This window comes from Monopterus albus, unplaced genomic scaffold (genome assembly GCF_001952655.1).
Source record: "Monopterus albus unplaced genomic scaffold, M_albus_1.0 scaffold258.1, whole genome shotgun sequence".
NCBI lineage: Eukaryota > Metazoa > Chordata > Actinopteri > Synbranchiformes > Synbranchidae > Monopterus > Monopterus albus.
Window position 1 is genome coordinate 1,216,192 of NW_018128138.1, and position 10,713 is coordinate 1,226,904.

A 10,713-nucleotide genomic window follows, 5' to 3' on the forward strand; every position below is an offset into this window, starting at 1 on the left:
CGTTAGGGGTGGGGGTTGGAGGGAAGGGTGGGGCGCCTGTGTTTATTGTCTGGGTGCTGGATGTGGTTTTCCCCAGCCTCACCTGCTGTTTCCTGTCGGAAAGCTAGTGAGCCACTGACAGGTGGGGGCAGGCACAGTGAGCTGGGTCAGTTTAGAGTGTAGGATGTGCAGGATGATGGTGTTGAACACCGAGTTGAAGTCCACAAAGAGGGCCCGTGCATAGGTGCCTGGGGAGTTGAGGTGTTGCAGGATGTAATGCAGTGCCATGTAAACTAGCAGGGGGTCTATGGTGTCCTTCAGGTGGGCCAACACCAGTCTTTCAAAGAACTTCATAACTACAGATGTCAGGGTGACATTTCTGTGGTCATTTAGTCCACTGATGGGGCTTTTCTTGGGGACTAGGATGATGGTGGAGCGTTTGAAGCAGGAGGGGACTTCACACAGCTCTAGTGACTTGTTGAAGATGGGGCCAGCTGATCAGCACACACTTTCAGGCATGAGGGGGTTACACCATCTGGGTCTGGAGCCTTTCTGATCCTTTGTTTTTTAAAGAGGCCACACAGATCATTTTCACAGATTGTTAGAGGTGGGGAGCTGGAGGGAAGGGTGGTGATTTTCAGGGGAGCAGGTGCTGGGACTGAGATGGGGAGGGTGAGGGGGGAGTGTTGTTTGTCAAACCTGCAGTAGAACACATTCAGGTCATCTGCTAGTTGACGGTCCTCCACAGCAGAGGGGTTTTCTATAGCCAGTGATGCTTTTCAGACTTCTCCACACAGGTGAGGGGCTGTTGGCTGAAACCTTAGCTTTCAGCTTTTCAGAGTAGCTCTGATCTCCTCTGTCAGTGTGTTCCTGGCCTGGCTGTACAAAGTCCTGTCTCCACACCTGTAAGCCTTCTCTTTGGCACAAAGCTACTTGAGTCTTGCTGTAAACCAGGGCTTGTTGTTGTTGCATGTGCAGAAGGACTTTATGGGCACACACACATCCTCACAAAAGCTGATATAAGATGTCAGTGAGTTCGCCCAGGTCTGTAGCTGCACCCTCAAATACACTCCAGTCTGTGCGGTCAAAGCAGGCCTGTAGCTCTGACTTAGCCTCCTCAGTCCAGCTCTTCACTGTTTTGACCACAGACTTCGCAGCTTTAAGTTTCTGCCTGTAGGTTGGAATAAGATGGACCATACAGTGATCAGAGAGTCTGAGGGCTGCGCGTGGAACAGAGCATCTTTTATTGTGTAGCAGTGGTCCAGTGTGATTTTGTCCCTGGTGGAACAAGTGACATGCTGTCTGTATTTGGGCAGTTCGAGGTTGAGATTTGCTCTGTTAAAGTCCTCTAGAACAATGAGTGGAAAGTCAGGATGTTCTAGCTCCAGGCTAGTTATCTGTTCTGCCAGGAGCTGTAGTGCGCTAGCATGGTCCTGCGGTTTTAAATAGACACCCACCAGTATGAAGCTCAAAAATTCTCGAGAATACAAGGGTTTGCAGTTGAACACTGAAATTTGAAGTAAAGTTGCTTACAGTGGGTACGGAAAATATCCAGACCCCCTTAAATTTTTCACGCTTTGTTATATTGCAGCCATATGCTAAAAGCATTTAAGTTCATTTTTTTCTTCATTAATGTACACACAGCACCCCATATTGACAGAAAAACACAGAATTTTTGACATTTTTGCAGATTTATTAAGAAAGAAAAACTGAAATATCACATGGTCATAAGTATTCAGACCCTTTGCTGTGACACTCATATATTTAACTTAGGTGCTGTCCATTTCTTCTGATCATCCCTGAGATGGTTCTACACCTTCATTTGAGTCCAGCTGTGTTTGATTATACTGATTGGACGTGATTAGGAAAGCCACACACCTGTCTATATAAGACCCTACAGCTCACAGTGCATGTCAAAGCAAATGAGAATCATGAGGTCAAAGGAACTGCCTGAAGAGCTCAGAGACAGAATTGTGGCAAGGCACAGATCTGGCCAAGGTTACAAAAAAAAAATTCTGCTGCACTTAAGGTTCCTAAGAGCACAGTGGCCTCCATAATCCTTAAATGGAAGACGTTTGGGACGACCAGAACCCTTCCTAGAGCTGGCCGTCCGGCCAAACTGAGCTATCGGGGGAGAAGAGCCTTGGTGAGAGAGGTACAGAAGAACCCAAAGATGACTGTGGCTGAACTCCAGAGATGCAGTCGGGAGATGGGAGAAAGTTGTAAAAAGTCAACCATCACTGCAGCCCTCCACCAGTCAGGGCTTTATGGCAGAGTGGCCCAATGAAAGCCTCTCCTCAGTGCAAGACACATGAAAGCCCGCATGGAGTTTGCTAAAAAACACCTGAAGGACTCCAAGATGGTGAGAAATAAGATTCTCTGGTCTGATGAGACCAAGATAGAACTTTTTGGCCTTAATTCTAAGCGGTATGTGTGGAGAAAACCAGGCACTGCTCATCACCTGTCCAATACAGTCCCAACAGTGAAGCATGGTGGTGGCAGCATCATGCTATGGGGGTGTTTTTCAGCTGCAGGGACAGGACGACTGGTTGCAATCGAGGGAAGGATGAATGCGGCCAAGTACAGGGATATCCTGGACGAAAACCTTCTCCAGAGTGCTCAGGACCTCAGACTGGGCCGAAGGTTCACCTTCAAACAAGACAATGACCCTAAGCACACAGCTAAAATAACGAAGGAGTGGCTTCACAACAACTCCGTGACTGTTCTTGAATGGCCCAGCCAGAGCCCTGACTTAAACCCAATTGAGCATCTCTGGAGAGACCTGAAAATGGCTGTCCACCAACGTTTACCATCCAACCTGACAGAACTGGAGAGGATCTGCAAGTTTGGAAAAAAATTCTAATGAATATTTCATTTTGTCTTACAGGTGCCCTGCTGTCCGACGCCTCTCTTGTCCCTATGTTTAACAGGAATTCTATTTTTCTTGTCCCACTCTCTGTTTTTTGGAATTTTGGACAGCTTGATGAATTTTGAAACACTTTGATGAACCTATTTCTTGAAACACATTTATTGGTGCCCTTGTTTATGGACAATCAGGTAAGTGGTACCTGATCTGCTTATCTTTATTGATCTGAGTCTCTCTGCTCTCCCAGTCTATCTGTCCTATCTTCTGATCCAATTGGCAGTAGACACTGTCTAATTCTATATTTTTACTAACTGGTCATAAATTTGGAAATATTGTACTTGCAAAAAACATTGACTAGTAATAGAATATTGTTTAAGCAGAATTTTTTTACCCACATTTTATTAAAAATGTTTGAAAATATTTGACTTTTTTTCAATCATAGATCAACCATTGTCTCATAATTTACAGAACTTAAATATATTGATCGTGCTCACTTTAAATTCATATTTTATTCTTGAGAAAAGAGAAATGTATAAAAAGAACAAATACATAATAATTGGACCCAGAAAACAAGAGCAGTGTAGCTGTTCCTGACTCATGTTGCTGTTGGTCATTCCAGGCTTGTCGAGGTTTGTACTCAAACCTGCATCATCTTACCAGACACCTGACTACCAGAATTTTGTTGCTGATTTTGAATACAAGACTTTACACAAATGTATATATAGGGTTTAGTGAATGCATATTGCTTCTGACATTGAAAATACAACCATTATAAGATTTGGTTGCTGGTTGTTCTGCTGGTAAGTCCAAACATTTGAGGAGAAGGACAGATAATAGAGTTTGGTTGTGATAACTGTTGTGAGTAGGAAAAAATATTTCAGCAAAGTTGTTTTCTGTGGAGTTTAATTTTTCTGGCAGAATTGAAATAACTTTGTTTTACAAAGCAAGCAGTTTGTTGCATTTATGATTTTGTGCGATTCATAATTTAGGTGTGATTGTAATGAAATCTCCAAAAAACAGCTGTCAATTTCAAAGGGTAATATTTTTTTTATCTTTGACCATAATGGCACTGAAGGGTAAAAAGTCAGAAGCTGTGAATCTCCGCTGGCAAAGGATGAATGACCTTCAGTGTACAGCAACAGGTGAACCAGCAGAAAGTCCTCACAGGTAAATGTGCCTACAGAGTGTACAGCTGAAGGTGTACAACAGGGTTGTCAACATAAAGTTTCACCTATACCAAAGGTATTGTATGCTGACATTGTAAAAAGAGTATGTCACAATGATGAGCAGGCCCTTCTCGTGGCTACCAGGTAAACCACCCTAAGTGATGTCTCAGGTTTCCTATGCAGACATGATGAAAACTGGACACCATAGTAAATGTAAACAGCAGTTATGCAAAAAACCATAAAAGATATGAAAAACCAGTTTATAGTATGAATAGCTGAAGAGTTGCTGAATAGTTAAGTTATTAGCTGAAGGTATGTTGAACTTAAGTTGTGTCCATTCATTTGAATGGGGCAAAATTTGCTGAAAAATGAATATTGTAGGAATGCCCCCGAAGAGCTGAACATTTTGATACCTGGATGGGTTTTGTAGCTGAAAGTATGCTGAATTTATTAAGCTGTGAATATTTCCCCAATGGCCCCCACAAAGTAGGTAAAACAAGTAGGTGTGTGTGTGTGTGTGTGAGAGAGAGAGAGTGGTCCTACACCCTGAGGACTACTAGGGTGTGGCTATGGAAATGAGGTATAAAATATAAACAGTAATTATGCAAAAACTGTAAAAGATATCAAAAGGCTGTGCACATTATGAATAGCTGAAGGTATGCTGAAGTTATTAAGATATGAATATTTTTCCCATTCATTTGAATGGGGCAAAATTTGTTGAAAAATGCTAAATAGTTGAAAAAGTATAAATGTTACAAACAACAAAAATACAAGCACACGTCCTTAAAAAGCTGACCATGTTGATACCTCTATGGCTTTTGTAGATGAAAGTATGCTGAAGGAATTAAGCGCCAAAAAACGTACGGAAGAAATCAGAATAATAAAGAACAGGATAACAATTGTGTGGATGCTTGTCAGCATCCACACATAAATAAGAGGAAAACATAGCGTGGATAAAGAACAGGATAACATAGTATGGATGCTTTATAGCATCCCTACAAAAAAAAAGGAAAATAAGAGTGTGACTGCACAGCATCCACACAATAAAGAACAGGATAACATAGTATGAATGCTGAATCATTAGAATGTATGTTGTCCCTTTCAGATTTGTTCTGTTTAGAGTTCCTTGGTTTTGAGAACATCCAAGTATTAGAAGATTAGACAGTTTGAGAACTGTAGAAGCTGACAATGTTTAGATTTCAGTTGCCTATCAGACTAACTTTTGGTTTCTTGTAAGTTATCCTCACCTGATTTTGAGGCTAAGTACATGTGGCATATAGGAGTTTTCTACAGACTAGATGGCAAGTTAAAATTAACTCAAATATTTCTTTCCTTTCTTTCCTCTGTAGGTTCAGTGCCATCGTTTTTAAGGTCTAATCTATACGGTAGATTTGTAACAGGATTGCTGGAGCATTTTGGAGGCAAACTATATTAAGGTAAGTAGGATTAGTTAAAGGTTTTCAGTTCAGAGCCAATAAATAGTTTCTCCTAAGATTGCTGGAGTATTGTAACTCTATTAGCACCAGTAAAATTAGTTTAAAACAGGACTCCACTGCCCTCTCTGCAGAGTGGCAACCACCGCAGGGTGTGTAGGAAAACTGCCTCCATCCTCAAAGATCCCACCCACCCCCAGCATGGACTGCCATGTTGATACCTCTATGGCTTTTGTAGATGAAAGTATGCTGAAGGAATTAAGCGCCAAAAAACGTACGGAAGAAATCAGAATAATAAAGAACAGGATAACAATTGTGTGGATGCTTGTCAGCATCCACACATAAATAAGAGGAAAACATAGCGTGGATAAAGAACAGGATAACATAGTATGGATGCTTTATAGCATCCCTACAAAAAAAAAAGGAAAATAAGATATATTCTTATATACTGTATTTTTATTATATTGCTGCATTTGCTGGTTAAAGTGCCTTAGATTTTGTTACTTATCTATTTTATATTTCATTATTATTTTTTGACATTCATGTGGATGGCAAAGTAAGACCTTGGTTTTGAGAACATCCAAGTATTAGAAGATTAGACAGTTTGAGAACTGTAGAAGCTGACAATGTTTAGATTTCAGTTGCCTATCAGACTAACTTTTGGTTTCTTGTAAGTTATCCTCACCTGATTTTGAGGCTAAGTACATGTGGCATATAGGAGTTTTCTACAGACTAGATGGCAAGTTAAAATTAACTCAAATATTTCTTTCCTTTCTTTCCTCTGTAGGTTCAGTGCCATGATCTGCAGTTGACTGAATACTTCTTTCAGCTGTTCCCGTTAGGGGTCGCCACAGCGAATCATCTGTTTCCACCTAACTCTATCCTTGGCATCCTCTACTCTCACCCCAATTAACTTCATGTCCTCTTTTAGCACATCCATATATCTCCTCTTTGGCCTTCCTCTTGACCTCTTAAAACTTAATTTTCTATTTTCATTTTTTTTCTAGGTTTTGAGGTTGTAATGCCTAAATGGGGGCAGTTCCTGGAGAGTTTTGAAGTTCTAATTGAGGTAAGTAAAAGTATTTGGTCTTTTCAGAGTCCGACTCTACACTATTCTGCTGGAGGTTGGCAACCACCGCAGGGTGTGTAGGAAAACTGCCTCCATCCTCAAAGATCCCACCCACCCCCAGCATGGACTGTTTGCCTCCCTACCCCCTGGCCAAAGGTTCAGATGTGTCACTGCTGTTGACTGAATACATTTTTATAAAATCAGTTGTTTACTTATCCACAAAAACCTTTTTCTTTCTAGCACTCCTGCGACATATGCTCACAAATCAAGAGGTGATGATGAAGGACCAAATAATCATTTTCACAACTGTCCAGGGATTGAAATCTGTAGCTGAAGAAGAGATAGGTCTTGAACCAAATCTGCTGCCATTAAGCTGATCGCCAGTCTGCTGAAAACCTGGAGGAGCGGCTCAGAAATAGTCCTGACCTCAAAAAGCAACTGGTAAAAATGTCAGTTCAACCAAAGTAGAAAAAAAAAGATGTCTAATGCAAACCCTGTTGGGGATTCAAAATTACACAGATAATCTAACAGCAGGTTTGTCAGGGACCACAAATACCTACTATGAAAGTAGCTGAAACCATAACACTGACTTCATTCTGTAGATGTTTTATTTTACTTTACAAATTGTTAGTGGTGTTTTTTTTCCATAGGTCACATGCTGCTCAGACTATCAAATCGGTTCAGATTTTTGGCTGATAATTTCAGACATGTTTCAAAAGGTTAGGGCATGTTGTACTGCCGATCAACTAACAAATATCAATTCACTGAAAAACACACTGGCTCATCAAGGTGGGGGAGACATTAAAGAGTGTGTAAAGAAAGTCATGGGTGTAACGTTAACACACTCTCTGGCCAAGAATATCAACATGCAAGGTATAAATGGGAAGACTGGCTTCCAGCACCTGCAGATAAAAGATGCTGTGATTCATAAGTTTGGCTTACTGACTCCCTCACAGATTCACTTTGACTATGCATTTTTTTTATGGCTGGGTTTACACTACAGGCCTTGATGCCTAATTCTGAATTTTTGCCTATAACCTATTGCAGTGGTTTAAGTTGCATGTTAATATGGATTATGTAATAGAATAGTGTTTATGGGTTCACTTTAAGTTCATGTGAGCTGAACAATGAGCTTATATAAGTTGGTCAAGATGTTTCCTGTTTTTGGGTACATCGCAGGGTGGTCTAAAAACTGGAGACAGGAAGCTAAGCCCAGAAATTGATGTAACAGTCTAAGAAAAGCTGTGAATAAAAGAGTGAGGCTAATGGGTGTAGGAGGAGAATTAAGGATGGTGTGGCAGCCTTGAGTGAGCTTGGACCCGGCCGGGCTCTGACTGACTGGACCCCTGACTGTACCTTGTGACCAACAATGACTGACTGGCGCCCTGACAATCTCCTTATTTAATACTTTATCTATTCCATTGCAGGAGGAGTGATTCTGTTCTCTGTTTCCTAGCTACCAGATTACCTATTTAACTACTACTCTGTTCAGAATAATTGTAATATTAAATGATTAGTTAAATTGGGATGATTTGTCTGAAGTAATTTAGTCGGTATCACATTCTAGCCACTACAAACATTGGCGTTGTCTCTGCAGGTAGGAGCCTAAGGTGGGAGAATTTTAAATTTAATCTCCTATCTTGACTGCCCTCCAAGAATTTGTGTAAAAGGGAACCAAATAACTTGCTTTATTCTGACAGGTGGTTGAAGACTGCTGCGATCACTAACACTAACACCATTACTAACACTGATGTAAATAACTTGCTTTAAATGTTTACAGTATACATTGAGGTTGTTGATTGTTGTTTTTACGTCTGATGTTTATGTGATTGTGAAACAGCCTATTAGGATTGACAGAAAAAGGTATAAGTTGTCAGACAACGGATTGAACAGCGTGAAATTATGAGTTATAAAGGTGTCTGCATCTGATTAAAATTTATGGTGAGGCTGTGTAGCAGAGGTCTGCCCTATTTGTGGTTCTACAGTTAGGATTTGCTTTGTATAACTCAAGTAGGATTGAATATTTGTAAATTTGGCAGTAAAGGTCTTGAAATTAGGAGTATGTGTTTCTGTAGAGTAGGCAGACTTCTGCGCCCCTGCAGTTGGGGATTTGGCCATAAAGTGATTAAGTTACTCCACTAATTAGAGACAAATAACTGAATAGGACTGCAGGGTTGAGTGTATGAAACTGGGTGGACTTGATCAGTTTGGATTATCCTGGTCTTTCCTGCAGGAAACTGTTCATACTTGGCCAGAACAGAGATGAAATTCCCACTCAAAGCACTTTCTGTATATGAATAGGTGTGGACTTTAATATATGTTTAAATATGTGAACATTTATTTGTTTGGTGTTGTGTACTTGGCCGTGAAGTGTGTCTGGAGTTAGGGACAGAGGGATGACTGAGAATTGTCCGTATTGCAATTTCTTGTTGTTCTTGTGTCAAGTTCATGTGTTCAGACAGTTTACTGTGTTGCTGAGGTGAGTATAAGACTTATTTTATATTTTTGTGAAACAATGAGTATGTGGGGAGTAATTCTCCCCCTCCTTGCTCCGTTTGTGTGTGTGTTCTGCTACCTCTGTGAATGTGTGGTGAGTGTGTGTGTGAAGGTATAGGATTTGTTAACATTGTGTAAATAAGTAACTGTGTGTTTGTGCTGGTTATTGTTGTTGTTTTTAGGAGAATTAAGAGAAATACAGTCAATTGGGTGTTAAAAGTTATGAGATGACAGACCAGATTGAGGAAGCTAAATTATAGCTAAATTATGAACTATAAATATGTATGAGTGTCTGGATGGGATTTAAATAAATAAGTTTATGATAAGGCTGTAGTGCAAGGTTTGTACTGCTGGTGGGTCTACAGGTAATTGAAGCTCAAAGAGTAGTCACAGCGATTGAAGAAGCTAAATCACAGATGTTAAGTTGACTGGTGAAATTATAGTAGTTTCTGTAGAAGCAGACGACTTGCGCCCTCGCAGTCCCGATTGGAGAGGACAACTCGAAGGGTATGACGCTGGGTTTTGGCCGGATTTGATCAGCTGGACCGAACCTGGCCTGCCCTAGGGCACCGGTCATACGGTCCCTGTTGGCCAACTATAGTGAAAGCCCACCTAAAGCGCTTTTTGTAAATATATAACAGTCCGGACTTAAAAGTGTGTGTTTGAATTTAGGCTGGGTATATGTGTTGTAAATAGCTTCATGTTTTATGAAATGTGACAAAAGTTTAAGAAAAATATATATTGGGTTATATTAATGCTTTATACAGGCTGTAGATATACTGTAAATATACTGAATATATACTGCGCAGTTTTTTTTTGGATGCGGTCCGCTTTTTGCGTGTGTGTGCGTGAATGCGAGTATTTTAACTGCATCTGTAGAGGCGCATGCGTGCGTGTGTGTGTACCTCCGTGTGATGGTGGAGACGAGGTTGTATGTATAATAATAAATAATAATAATAATAAATAAAGAATAATAATAATAATAGTATACTGTTTTATAGTTACAATAGTTATTAAAGCCTGATGTTTATAAAGTCTCTAATCTTTGAAGTTTGTGTAGTGTAGTGTTTAGTAGTTTATAGTCTTGTGTTTTTTTTTCAAGCTGTCATGGTCTGGAGAATAAAGGGTCATGTGGGTGTTGACTTTTTATATGAATAACTATTTCTTAATATTAGTAGTCTCACTTCGCCGGTCAGACACAAACTGGAAGCGAGTGTTGGTCAGAGCTGCATGCTCCACCTCTTACCCTCCCCCTGAGCAGTTCTGTGTGTCTGTGACATAAACATCACAGAGACACAAAGGACGGAAAAAGTTAAGCTTAAGGCAGAAGGATCTCATGTAAATTTAAACAGTTTTCTACATTTGTAAAGTAAAGTCTAAAGAGGTAGCTTTAAACTGTTGAACTGCATTTTCAGTGCCTCATACTGGTACATGATTTGATTTGATTTGATTTATTCTTTCAAACATGTAAAGACAGTCAATATGTATCCACAAATGCATTATCAATTTGCTTATAATCTGTTATTAAAGAGTTTTTCCAGGATTTTTGAAAATTGTGACAACAGAGAAACCGGTCTATAATTTGTGAAGTTGTGCTTATCACCAGATTTATACAGTGGAATAACCTTTGCTATTTTCATATTATTGGGGAACTGCCCAAGTCGAAATGACATGTTAAAAATATGGGTTAATGGTTTGCATATC

General features: G+C 40.1%; 1 protein-coding gene and 1 long non-coding RNA gene across 6 annotated transcripts in view; one reads left to right on the top strand and one right to left on the bottom strand.

The window, feature by feature from the left end:
• The window catches only part of mpp7a (MAGUK p55 scaffold protein 7a), a 243,614-nt gene that overhangs the window by 202,341 nt on the left and 30,560 nt on the right, over positions 1-10,713 (bottom strand). The gene's annotated exons all lie outside the window — the stretch shown is intronic.
• LOC109972500 (uncharacterized) overlaps positions 1-10,713 on the top strand; it is a 27,447-nt gene that overhangs the window by 2,358 nt on the left and 14,376 nt on the right. Inside the window, exons 2-5 of the long non-coding RNA XR_002276693.1 lie at positions 2,867-3,036; positions 3,921-4,012; positions 5,361-5,447; positions 6,452-6,669. This is a non-coding gene — a long non-coding RNA (uncharacterized LOC109972500). The remainder of the gene's footprint in view (positions 1-2,866; positions 3,037-3,920; positions 4,013-5,360; positions 5,448-6,451; positions 6,670-10,713) is intronic.